The sequence below is a fragment of the Haliotis rufescens genome, unplaced genomic scaffold (assembly GCF_023055435.1).
Source record: "Haliotis rufescens isolate VD_foot unplaced genomic scaffold, xgHalRufe1.0.p SCAF_3, whole genome shotgun sequence".
Lineage (NCBI taxonomy): Eukaryota > Metazoa > Mollusca > Gastropoda > Lepetellida > Haliotidae > Haliotis > Haliotis rufescens.
The window spans coordinates 18,422,803-18,437,564 of record NW_025964001.1 but is presented as its reverse complement, the minus strand read 5'-3'; the positions used below and the strand labels follow the sequence as shown (position 1 = coordinate 18,437,564).

Genomic DNA, 14,762 nt, shown 5'->3' with positions numbered 1-14,762 from the left:
TAAAGCGTTCGCTCGTCACGCCGAAGACCCGGGTTCGATTCCCGACATGGGTACAATGTGTGAAGCCTATTTCTGGTGTCCCCCGCCGTGATATTGCTGGAATATTGCTAAAAGCGGCGTAAAACCATACTCACTCACTCACTCACTCTTGACTCTTAAAAAATATAAAAAATCCTCATACTGATTTCAGAGTGGAATAGCGCTAGCTTGAGCTGGCTAGACTTGTTTTTGTAAGCGTTTCTAGATTATTATTTTTCATAAAATAAGAATATTCCACGGTCATGGTGCAGGACTAACCTACTGAGTACAAAAAAGATGCAGCGTCAAGCCATACGAGTCGGGCTCAACACTTGGTGAGAGGATCCAGGGTATTTTGCATTATAGAAAGGAGATATAATTCACTGGACAGTGGAAAAGGACACAGACCTGCAGATAATATATAGAGTATTTGTGATAAAAAATATCTTAATCGTTAGTCCTAGTATACAATACCTTTGCTCTACCTTTTATCGAATCATTTCAATGGTACACGTTTCTAGACGTTAGTATTACACATACCCCAATAACTGTGAGGGATAAACATCAAAGGATAAACATGCTGGGTATATTGTATGACATTGTGGGAAATGAAAATCATTAATCTTTGCGAAGAGATGTCCAGAGCAATGAATTGCTTCGCATAGATGAGAAGAATGAGACGTTTCATTGATTTCTAATTCCCATTTCCCATAATAAATCATGCATATGTACTCCGCTACTTTGCTGTGTCGATTTTTGAATTTCTTTTTTAGGATAAGCAATAGTGTTGCAGCAATTCCACATAAGAAGGCACCAAAAACACTTTGTCCCATGAATGTGGAAAATCGAACCAGAACAATTGAGCTCACACACACACACACACACACACACACACACACACACACACACAATGAGGACGAAAATAAATACACACGCACACGCACACGCACACGCACACGCACACGCACACGCGCACACAAACCGTGTCTCAAGAAGGTGCATTATAGGAGACGGGCGTTTCGCTTGAATAAACAATATCAAAGCAACAAATGTATGGGATGATAGGCGTTTTCCAGGTGGACCGCCTCCGTGGTCTAATGGATAGAGTGTCTGCCCGGAGAGCGGATGGTCAGTGGTTCGATCCCCTGGCCGCGTTATACCCAAAGACGTTAAACGATGGTACTAGAGTTCGTCATAAGTGGATAAAACAAGGAATGTTACCGGTCCGCTCGGAATCTGTACACTGTGTCTGAGTGGGGTTTCCCTGTTGCAGTTGCGGCATGATATCTCAGTGGGCAATCACTAAAAATCCGGTCTGAACAGACAGCCACACGCACAGGTACACGTGCATGCTCGTCGCCATATACCTGAAGCAATTCTGAACGCGACGTTAAAGCACACTTCACCTCAATATTCACCTTGCAACCATTTCTGATCAATTTATGTCTGATCAGAGAGGAGTTCCATTAGAATTTCCTGGTTCCAATACTGCGTTCTTTGAAGTTGTTTTTTTATTAACAGCATAATTGTTGAAATCTAAGATAATATAAGGGTTCTCCTATCTGTGGATTTACCGTCTTATTTAGACCAACCCACACGCAACATGTTTTCGATTGAAGACCAATCATAATTGCTCGACACACGCAAAAACTCAAAAAAGCTTGTTTGATTGGCTGTTAAATGACGAAACTGACACAAATACACGTGTTCAAAGCTTTACAACCCCCGCTAACCTAAAACGAAAGCCTACATCAAAGCCAGAATTTGTACAGTGCAGCGATGCGACTAAAGGGCTCAAACCACATCCATCTCACCCCACTGCTGGTGGTTCTCAGACCCTAACCCTATCTTTACTTACGCCATTCATCTGCATGACATAACGTCACCAAGGAGGTCTGTTATTAGTGAAGTTTGTTGGTCTGGCTCCTTGTTGCGATGTCTTCTGTAATAGGACAAACGGCCTGATCCGAAAATGACACCTTTGTGACGTGGCCTGACAGTGCGACAATAGGAAAACTACTGTCAATTTTCTTGGGTCGGGTAATCGTTGGTAGTTAGCTGAGAAATGTACAATGTTGCATGCATACTCTGACAGACAATTACACGTATATTGACGTGGGCTTCTTATTTAATGGGCATGTCCTTCCTGAGCCAGTTTAGGTTTTCGAAATAGTATTTCAAGGTGGTCTTGGCAATAAAATGTTCTTTAGTCTGTGTGATTTACAGACATTGTGTAAGGTATGGGAATGGACACACCTTCATGTTAAGAGTAATCCATTGTTCAGAAATGGTAACATGTCATTCCATATCTGATCTAATATTCTCGGGGTAATTGACTTTAAATGCATTTGTATTTAGAAATGAATGTCATGTCCTGCTGATAGTTCTAGCGGCAAAATGTGAACTCTGAATTTGAATACCCTGCCAAATTGTCGGTCGTAAAATACGTATCAGTAATGTATCAATGTGTAATTGATATAACTTCGATTTAGAATAAGCGGCAATCAATGCATTCGTAGTTGATGTGAATCCCAATACCTTGTGTTATTGTTACGGTAAAAATATATGACATTGTAAAGACCTCTTGAACCGTTTGTTGGTTGGTTTGTTGTTAAACGCCGCACTCAGCAACATTCAAGCTATATGACCGCGGTCCGTAAATAATCGATTCTGGACAAGACAATCCAGTGATTAATATCATGAGCATCGATCCACGCAACTGGGATCGATGACATGCATCAAACAAGTTAGCTAGCCTGACCACCCGATCCCGTTAGTCGCCTCTTACGACAAGCATAGTCGCCTTTTACAGCAAGCGTGGGTTGCTGAACACCTATTCTACCCCGGATCTTCACGGGTCACCTCTTGAACCGAAAATCCATTCCCCCGGACGGCTTTCATTAAATATATATGTTACTGTACATAGCGCATACCATTTTATCAATAACCGCCATTGTTTGATGGAACTCGTAATTCAGAAACATTTGATTTTCATTCAACCCGAAGAATCGCCATCCTCTTCCTTAGTGTCCCATTCCTCCAAGCCGTCTATACCACTGATCAGTATCGTTGGTTGCTGGCCTCAACAACGAACGCCTACTCAGATAAACACAGTACATCGTCTACATCCTTTTCCTATTCACGTATTGGATTCTATTCCGTTGTAACAGTGCCAATGTAGAACAGGTCATTGAGGACAGTTTGATTCCAATTTCGTTCAACTAGGTAACTATAGATAGGCAGAAATTGGACACAGAATGGAAAATGGCATCAACCCGAATGGCATCGTGACGGTATTGCATTTCGAAATTGACCTGGAGTCCGTTAAGAAGCGATCTATAGGAGCAATTGTACGTAATGTGTTAAGCTCTATGGTGAAGTTGACAATAAGTGTGAATGACATTGCTCTTATATCCCATCAGCCTTAGGCATTAAGTCTCAAATTGAAATCCTGCTCCGGTATTTATAAATCCAACAACTCTCCACAGAGTGCTTCTTTATTCAAAGAGTCTGAGGACATACGGGTTCCAGGTCATCGTACGAGGTGGATAAAATGTGATTGAGTGACCAAACTCGTTGAGCGTTAATAGTTCCAGGACGAATGACAGCCTTGTGAGATATAATCTACCCGACGGTCTGGTTGGATTGGTTTAACATTGAGTAATAGTATTTTGTCGATCCTCGCGTCGAAGAGAGTGATGTTGCATGGGTGTTTGTTTGTTTGTTTGTATAATTGTTGCTTTACGCCGCACTCAGCAATAATTGAGCTGTAAATATTCGAATTTTGACAAAACAATCTAGTAATTGCCATCACGAGCAACGATCTACCCAACTGGGATACCATCACATGCATCAAACAAGGCACCGAACTTGACCACCTGATCTCGCCAGTCGCCAACGGTTGCTGAAGGCCAATTCTAATCCGGATCTTCACGGGGGCGAGAGTAAGTATCATTCACTGGTCCATATATTATGTCAGCATGGAGATACGAACCTAACGTATCAACACAGCTGTAAGTTCCGCTATTTTTGTACGACTAAGCACCATCCAAAAGGTCATCCTTGTATCCTTGTATGTACGATGATCTACTGTTTCGGTCAGCTGGTAAAGACTCGTGATTGAGGATGCTACAAATTGAATGTGAGTAAAAGACTATTCTTTTAACTTTCAGCTTTGTGTTAATGTCCTTCAGTGTATACGGACGTTTCGAACAGATAAACGGTGACGATATGATCGGAACTCCTGTATACAATCAGAAAACACCGTATTCGCCTGATGTTCCTCCAACATATAGTGAACGCTTCCACCCACTTTGACCACTCGGCCTCACCACCCGATCCTATTAGTCGCCTTTTACGGCAAGCATGGGTTGCCGAAGACCTATTCTACCCCCGCTTTTAGCAATATTCCTGCAATATCACGGCAGTTTGGCGTTTTAGAACCACCAGACTACCCAGGTATTCATTGAGATAGAAATTCTAATATCACGCCTGTTAAGCAACGTGACACATGAGTCATGCCGGTCACACTGTGACAGCATTACTTAGTTAATCCCACAAATCATTTTCATTACTGTCATGGATTCTTTCCTCCAAAATACAAACCCCGTGTTCCATTATCGACCACGGATAACCGTTTCAGTATTAAGTTATAATTACCAACATTAGACTGCTTCATTCTCTTACAGATGTTCCCCCCAACATCGATTGCATTTCAACACTCTTGCCCCTCTGTCTACCAGCAGACGTCGCAGCGACTGACTCCTACGCCTCAACAATACATTGGACACTACTGGTGAGGAGTCCGTTTCCTGATGGATCGAACGATCTCTGCACGGTGTTGCATAACGCTGTAAACCTCTTGTCATTACGACCCAGATAGGCGCTAATATTGCCTAGCTGCACTTCCAGGCCCCACAAGCAGCCCTTCCGGCCCGAGATTACCGAAGATTTTCCTATCAAATGTGTCCATTGGAACATGGAGGGCAGACGACTCCATAAATCTCACGACACTCACTTGCGAGGAAGAAGCAGGGAGCGTTGAGTAATTTCAGACAGAGAAGGATTATTGAGACAATTTAAAGCATCCTGCTGTCCTGATATAGAAGTCTTAATGTAGGCCCGTGTCTCCAGGTTAATGCGAGCTGTAACGACCTAATGAGCGCAGTGGACAATAAGTCCAATGTGTAAGAGGGTCCATCTTGCCGATAAGACAATATAGCGCTTGAGCCATGAGTGTGCTTGGATTAATGGAACCGTGCTACCATCAGAGCGGATTAGAGTGGGAAGAGGCACTTTTACCATGCCTCCTGGAATTGGGGTAACCCAGTTCCGTCGTGACATTACCTTGGACTAGGCGACTGTCTGACTCATTTATTGAAGCTTGATTTGTAATATTGAAAACGTTGCTGTCATAAATCGATGCTAAGTCGAAGTCCGTTTGTCTTGGGTGTCTAAATGATTGTGACTTACCCATGCATACTACCCTCTTAGTCACGATCCTCTGGTTATCTTGATCATCTCACTGTTATCCTCATCCTGGTTATCTCCGTGTTATCCTGCCTATTGGTTCAGTACCTGCAATTTGGAGATTAATTTCCGAAGAACCCCTTCCAGATATCACAGCTTAATAACATAGTGGGATATTCCGCGTCGGGCTTAATATTGGTATTCTCTTATTTTCGCGTGACACCCCTTTATTACATGTGTGAACGTTTTCAGAAATTACGAACGGGGACATATGGATGCACAGCTTGACGTTTTGGGAAGAGTCGGTGACTTTTATTCCTGATAATAAGTCATCAACTGTCTGCCATGGGAGGACAACGGTTCCAGAAGTACCTGATAACCCAATTAGACCCACTACAGTCTTGACTGTCGCCATACTTACAAGACGCTCTGTCGTAGAGGGATCAAGGGTTAAACAATGACAATTGGTCATCTTGTGAAAAAACAATTGAAATTCACGACCAATTGCCAGCACCACGTGTCAAGGGTTTGGAGTCTGTCCCTGGCTCGTGGCTTTGTCTGTTGGGAGCAAACTGGTCAGTACTCCTCAAGATGTCGACAAGAAGCTAGGTGCGGCAGCTGAGGCCTGATTGTGCGAGGATATGACGCCGCATTGTCTTATGAGCAAATCAAGCTTGATTGCTATTGTATTGACACAATTGATAAACAGGCCCTGTGACAGGGACACATAAAAGAGCCAGGTCTGCAGCGCAGACACCAAGTCAGGCCAAGACGAGACAACCCTCAGCGGACCCAGACTTGATTGATCATCCCCACTGACCCCTAACAACATCCCAACCTGTATGCAAATAGTTCTCCTTCTATTGAAACCCTGTCATCTTCGCCACGACACCCGCTTAAACCAGAAGAAACTGATTTGATTTTGTTCATTCATTCGACTGTGAGTGAATATGAGACCTGGTCTCGCGAGACGTCACCCAAGATGGCCGAACCATTCCAGGCAACGTTCTCCAGACTCGGAGCTGTCATTCACTGAATATTCACAATCAATGTCAACAAAAGGTGACTGGGGCAAGTATGCGTAAGGGTCAACCGTAACTAGCGATAAATCGCGTCAAAATGAATTAGAACAATGACGAACGGTATCTTCATTTTCTTGTCGTCTGCCACTCAGAACAATTTCCCGCCCAAACCACAGCGGCGGAGCAATTCATTTGACTTTTATTAATATGTTCATAGTAACAGAAGATAGATAAAATTACTGTTAACAGTGATTAGGTTTCACGGTTTGAAGCTCATTCCATATAGAAATTGGGGCCGTATGTGGAACTGAATGTGTCGGCGAGCGAACTGGGTTTAACGCCGCCAGTTTTTTTTTCAGTTGCACGAAATTGAAAAACTGTCTCTTTTCAAGTCAGGATAACCAGTTACTGTCAGATTGATCTGGGTCATAGGTCTTGCTTTGAAGACGGTAAAATAGTTTGGGGAATGACCGGATACATAATGCAGACAGCAGATTTGATAATTTCAGCTATAACTGAATACGACTTCACACATTGGTGGTCATGTTTAATAAAAGTCAATTATTAAACTACGTGAAAAGGAACTGTCATGAATCACCATATTTCTGCTACCAGCACTTTTTCTCAGCCCGAATTGAAATAATTCAGAGAAAAGAAAATTCTTTATTACAATGGGGACAAGCGGGTAGCCTCGTGGTCAAAGCGTTCGCTCTTCACGTCGAAGACCCAGGTTCGATTCCCTACATGTGTACAATGTGTAAAAAACATTTTCTGATGTCCCGGGCCGTGAAATTTCTGGAATATTGCTAAAAGCGGCGTAAAACCAACCTCACTCAAAAAACATTTTACTCCACGTCTTAGTGTCAATGAAAGTGTGATCTACACAATAAAATTAGATGTGGACCAAAGTACACGGAATATACAAATACACACTTACACCTAATAAAAGCCCAAGAATGTTTCCACCCCTAATTACTATCAGACTATATAGCTTTGTCATCATTGTTGATCCGTTCCCTCTTGGAGTACTGCAAGACGAGAACATGACAGATTGGATGTTGTACCCACAATAAGGGTGGATAATAACGACACAATGTTTGCTGAAAACACATATACCCCATCCATAGTGTTTACCTACTACGTTGAGCACCTTCTTGGCAAAACCCACACTGCCCAAGTATCCCTACTTTTAGTGAGACCAGTATACTTATGTTGCGACAATTCACTCTCAACTGTAACAGCCAAAAGGGTTGAGGCAACACTCAGTATTAGTGGGTGGAATGAAATTATAACGCGAGATCGCATGAAACATCAGTTTCTCTTCTCCTAGAAGGTAAATGTTTGGTTGGGGTACAAAAAGGCGTATTTCTATTAAAGTGATATTGAAGCCAACGTAAATAACAGAACGCCTCTCCTTTTTTAGTTCCCACCTGTCCTGAACTTGTATAACCCGTCTTGTATCATGACTCACACGTCACATATTTCATGTCCAGAAGGAGTCATAGGGATGTCGTGACTTTCATTTCATTGCACTCAAATTACAATTTACCATTTTCAGAGCATACATGATGTTAAAGGCGATATATAGTGGGATCAGTGTTGCTTACTTAATGGTGTCGTAGCCCGATTCAGTGAATCAACCTTGCAATGATATTTGACGACATTACCATGTACGTCGACGACCACCACCCGTCCCAACCCCATTCCCCATTTCGGCGGTTGACGACCCCACGCAATGGTAGTTAATGCCACAATACCAAGACAGCTGGTGATAGCTAAACATGACAGTTGACAACACCATGGTATTATAGCTAATGACCCCATACCAAGCCAGCTGATGACAGCCAAACATGACAGTTGACAACATCGTGGTATTACAGCTAATGACCCCATACCAAGACAGCTGATGACAGCCAAACATGACAGTTGACAACACCAAGGTATTATAGCTAATGACCCCATACCAAGACAGCTGATGACAGCCAAACATGACAGTTGACAACACCATGGTATTATAGTTAATGACACTATAACCATAAACGTTGATGATCGCCCAGCATGATAATTTATGACACCATGGTATTATAGTTATTGACAACCTATCATGAAAGATGATGACAGACAAACATGGCAGTTGACAACACCAGGGTATGATAGTTAATGACACCATACCATGCTCGCACCCAAATATGATAGTTGATATCATCATGATATGATAGTTATGAAACCCTATCATGAACGATGATGACAGCACAACATGAGAGTTGACAGCAGCATATGATAGTTATTGCCACGATACCATGAACGTTGATGACACCCAGACATGACAGTTGATAGCACAATGATATTAGTTAATGACACCATACCATGACCGTTGATGACAGCCCAAGATGATAGTTGATAACGCCGTGATATTAGTTAATTACACTATACCATGACCGTTGATGACAGCCCAAGATGATAGTTGATAGCACCATGATATTAGTTAATTACACCATACCATGAACGTTGATGACACCCCGACATGACAGTTGATAGCACGATGATATTAGTTATGGACACCATACCATGACCGTTGATGACACCCTGTAATGATAGTTTAAATTGTTCAATAAGCACCTGCTGCCCAAGAGTTCGAATACCATGTACATGTATACCGCCACAAATCTACCCTATCCATAAACACTTCAACGTTCAGTCACATCATAACTCTAGATATTGGGCTTGCATTGTCTGACACCACACAATACCATTAACACGAAAACTACTTCGCGGTACAGGCCATTGCTAGCTTTGATTAATAACTACCAAACAGAGACCAAAATTATGTTTGCTCAAATTTCGTGAAGTATTTCCATTAGTAAAATGACAGAGAACGATTCTCTCTGCTCTCATAACTAAGTCAGTGTGTCGAATGAACATTTGGCAAAAGAGAATTGTGGTTGATGAATTGTACACTGGGCAAAATAAGCACATCTGCATGCAAGCATAAACGTTGCCTAATCAAACAAAATCCTGGCTAGGGGACTCCCATGATTAGCTAATCACTATTTATCATTGTTATTTACGAGCAGTTACGGGACTTTTTCCGCCCCCTATCTTGACCTGCGGGAACGAGGCTTACCATGTGACATGTGCACGTGCAGCCGGCAGCCAATCAGTGTTCAGAGTTGGCAGATGGCCGTGATCACTTCCTGTAAACTGGGTGATTTTTGATGTCTTTAAACTTGTGCACAACAAAGCCATGATTGCTAATGAACCGAATTACCATTGATCTATCAGTGCAAAACTAACATGGTTTCCGTGAAGTAACCAATGTCTTTGTTAGACAGACACCACTACACACATAATTCAAGTGACGACTGTCAGTCGCCATCGGCTGCCCTACGAACACTGTCCACCGGCTCACCACTACCAATAACTCTGAAGAGGTTAATTAATTAGTTCTTTTCTTGGTCTAATGACTGGTTTTCAAGTCACTTTTGCTTCCTTACATCATACCCCGACAAGCTGACAAGTCAGAGGATAATGATTACTGATCTAAAGCATTGGATGTGGTATCGGATCTATACGATTCTAATGAAATCCCGAAAGGATCTGCTTGATGACTATATCGAGAGTCTTTGTTGTTTATTGGAAATGTACCTGAAACCTGATCATGTGTTACAGCGATATTGACAACTGGATGAATTAATACAAACAGTGTAAATAGCTTTAATCTACCCCATGTGTTACTATCGATTTAGATGTCAAGATCGTGTGACTGATAGCTATAGATCTCGATATTTGATATCGACACCTTTCAGCATTGCCCTTATACTAGTTATAGCGATGTGGCCCTTGAAAACGTTTTCAAGGCCAATAACAGCTACAGGGCTACAGAGATGGCATAATGTTGGAATAAAACATTGTTGTAAAATCTGATTGTTTCTCTTGAGAGGAATCACAAGTCGTATCCTCTCTTCTGTTTCCGTGACAAGTGTTCTGATACATAAACTGTATAAGGTTGTGAAAAGATATTAAACGTCATGCACTTGTACAACTGGAAATGCTTAAACTGGTTACATTTCCTGTGGAGTTTTCAAATGAGAATTGTGCTCAGCAAGAAGCGACTAAATGGCTCGGGTGGTCAGGTTCGGTGAATTGGTTGAAGGCCTATCATCGTTCTTCGACGGCGTGGGATGTTGCTCATAATATCAGTCATTGGTTTGTCCGGCCCAGATACGATTGTTTACAGGCTGCGTGCGGCGATAACAGCAATCAAAAAAACTTTTAACATACATCTTAGTATACGTTTGTTGGATTGCATATTGTTTAACGTCGGTATGAGCTTTGACCAGACAAACCAGTGATCGATATGGTGAGCAACGATCAACGCCGTCGGGATATGGTGACATGTAATCAACCAAGTCACCGAGCCTGACCACGCAATCCATTAAATCGCCTCTTACGACCAGCATAGGATGCAGTTGAGGAGGCATCCCCACCCAGCATCCCCACGTGGCTTTATCTAAGTAATTACACCAGTAAAAGTCTTGTTAACTTCGGATTCATTGTTTACAGCCGCTGATGGATTAAGATGATGCCCGGTAGGCATTACTGGAAACATTGCAGGGATTCTCAATGTGTTATTAATGAAAAAGAGTATTCCATCGCTTAGGACCGGTTAACAAATATAGAAATATAAACAAAAAACCGAAATCAATAATTTATGAAAAAATATCTTTTACAAAGACTCTAGGGAATTTCTACTGCGTCGATGAAAAAACACATCAATGAGATAAGATCTGTGCGCATCCTTCTTAACTGGAATCGTTTCTTTCTAATGTATATCATTAAATGTAGAAAAAAGGAACATTATATAGATGATGCAAGCAATGCTTAGGCAGCTGAAATCAGTATGAAATCATAGAGCGTATTTTAAGTTATCCTTAAAAGATCTCTTAAAGAAAATGTCAACGCCCGTGGGTTAGGGTTTCTTGTTATGTCATGCATGTGGGAACTATTCATTGTTGTCAAGTGTGTTAAGCATGCTTGTTATCATATGTTCAGGTTTTTATACACGAACGCCCTCAATTGAAATCTTGGTCATGGCAGCAAAAAATGTCCTATAGACATGCTATTTTCAGCATAACGTGATTCTTTCAACACCGTGATGAAATTCCGCTACAGGCATTTAAATGTTGTTTACGTGATGTCTTCAAGTCTCTTAGATGATGGAATTTGGTAGTTTGACTGGCCATGGGGTGAATTCGGTAACGTCTCTGGGGTCCTAAGCGGCTTTTAGCACACTGAGGTTTGACCCCAGTCCTTGAAGTTAAGCTGTCATAATCCAGAGGCCTTAGGATGTCACAAGGGGGATAATCGGGGGTTCGCATACCGCTAAAAATGGATGGAAGACGTCCCGTCATTAATTACACGACCTTCCTGATGGCGTTTGGAGAGAAAGTGAGATTAAAGAAACAATTCTAAAAGGATAGAGGAAGAATTTGTCTTGTTTCGTGTTGATGACAATTTACGGGTTTGGGTGAACTTTTGGATGTTTCTGGTAATGACACTGGTTCCATCATTGGGCTCACCAACGACAATGACAAGCATCTGCCAACAGGCCATTGACCGGCTTTCTGCATTATGAGATCTTCATGGTTTTGAGAGAAACCATATTGAAAGGATGGGATTTGAACCTTGAGGTCATTTGGTCACGGGAGGTCAACTGCGATGTCTTGTTACGATCTCTTTGTTCGTATTCTAGGTTAATGAAGCATGAGAAGTAATAGAGATTACTATCCTAGTGTACAGTCCATACATGTACACCCTGTGCATTCAAAAGAACCCACTCCTCCGATGGTAGATGACTAAATGGTGGAGACACGAATACATACATACACCCTGTCAAAACCTGTGTTATCACCCTGGGCAAGTGACTTAGTTCAAACGTTAGTCTTGTTTATCCTATATTTTCTTTGGAAAATCATCTTTCCGAGGCAAGAGAGTTAACTGACTATAAAAGTCCAGTTTCCACCCTTGCCGAACTAGGCTGGGGTTATGGAGTTACATTTTGGCTGGACTAACGAGTCTATGCATAGTCCAATCAAAATCACGCACCGAAATCGAAATCCGGTTCGTAAACTGTCATGCAGAGTTCGGTCGTTGTCAACAGATATTTTCCAAATCTTTTCATGTTTTTAATCAAGGCGCTCACGTGATTTGATGTACTTTACGAAGTAAGCACCGTTTTATCACTAGAAAGATCTTGATGGTCGATTAGATCGTCTTGACTGGGCGCCACCATTTTGTTTGAAACAAATGCATTTGATACGAGAGGTGGAATCTGATTGGTACATATGGGAGAGGCATAGAATGGACATAACTCGTAATAACCACTGGTGGCGCTACGATCGAGCCCAGGAATTCCAGCCTAGTTCGGCAAGGGTGGAAACTGGACTTGTAAAGTCAGTTAACGCTCTTGCCTCGGGAAGATGGGGAAAATGCACGCTTCTATTCTCTAAAACATTGTCCATCGTATATATTGGGAAAACACTTTGTGTTTGTCCATATCAAAACTAATTAACTATTTGAAAAAAAAAAAATATTTCATAGACGTCATTAACTGCACAATTTCAACCAACCATAACAAAATAAAGCCACTTTCTGACAAATACAAATAAAACCACGACGACATAGCGTCTATCCACAAGCCAATTAGTCTGTACACTAACTCACTCCGACCCATCCACTACACCAATAAAAGAACAAAGACGTTCCTATTAAACAACATCTGTTTCTGGAGAATGTTCTGCTAACTACCCGCCAAGTACTTTAACATTCCGAGATTCAATTCAATATCTGTAATGATCTACATATGTACACGTTCGCCTGTAACAAAACCGAATCTATACTAACAGTACATCACCAATGCTATGACGAGGCAGTATTGTCCATAAACATTCAACGGTCTCTATAAACACATAGTCCAGCTGCAAGCTGTTGTTCCTTACTGTTCTATCAATACTAGAAGGTGCTACTCCCCGACCGGACAATGCAACCTTATGGGCAGAGCGACAGGAAAAGAATATCGAATGGTGTGCTGATCACTCTAATTAGTGTTGGAAGAATCATCACTCTTAGCTGCTCATTGTGGCCATGACAAGCCTTGAGCCTTGCGGAACCATCGGTCAAGACAAACATTGGTCGCTGTCTTTGTCCACATGCAGTAAGCCGACTGGACAGTTGTGATAATGACCCCTATTTCAGAAACCGTCCCTCTAAGCTGTTTTACGCATTTAATGTGATTAATGTTTTATAATCCAGGTTTTTATTGCTTTCGATCCAATATAAATCAGTGATTGGACTGATTTGTGAGACCATTGCAAAATGTGCCTAATTTGTTTCGTCATTGGTTTTGGTTTATGCGAGAATATCGCCAAAAGATACGGAAAATGAGTCAGCAAAAAGTCATAAAAGTAGCCACGGAATATGTCTCCGATGTGTCGTTCAAAACCAATGCCGATTGATCAAAAGGGTTTCATTTAAGAGGGTTGGCCTTTATGGTCCTCCATACACCCTTTACACTTCTTCAAAACTGCATTATATTCCCCTATAACTTCCTCAATACTAACTTAGTAAATTGACTAAACCGTGATTCACCACCACCAACTCCCAAGGGACCTGGGTAAAAAGGAATAACATGCACTCCCTTGTATTTTCAGATACTTGTGCACGCATTGCCACAATATGGTCGCCAAATCAATGTTTTGGATATCATATTAACAATTAATGCTAGATAATGCAAGGTTAGATCTCCATAAAACGACGGGGTTGGTTTCTAAATGGTTCGGTAGCCCACATCAACATGCACAAACCATGGACGTTTAATAAGGCTCGGGATATAATCAGCAATAGAATTCTTTAGTTTTACCGCCCCAATCATCTTAGAATAACAGGGTTGGAAATGAGATAATATTGCAAATAAAATATTGGATGGTTGACATTTCACAACGTATCTCAGTGTAACTGAAATTTGATTCCTTTTCGGAAACAGTTCGTTTGCAGTTCCACCTCCTGTTTGTCTACATTTCTAGGGACAGTCCAGCACAACAGAAAACATTTATTCTGGAGGATGGTAAACATTATTAAATATACGTTTGAGCACATTTTTACAGTTTCAAATCTAACCACAGTATCGGTATACTCTTGCGCATCTGCACCAGTCACACATCTGAGTGAGAGAGTGTTGTTTTATGCCACAATGAA

The 14,762-nt window shown here is 41.6% G+C and overlaps 1 protein-coding gene across 2 annotated transcripts in view; it reads right to left on the bottom strand.

Annotated features, from left to right (window-relative positions):
- LOC124137030 (kinesin-like protein KIF26B) overlaps nucleotides 1-14,762 on the bottom strand; it is a 324,882-nt gene that overhangs the window by 229,046 nt on the left and 81,074 nt on the right. The gene's annotated exons all lie outside the window — the stretch shown is intronic.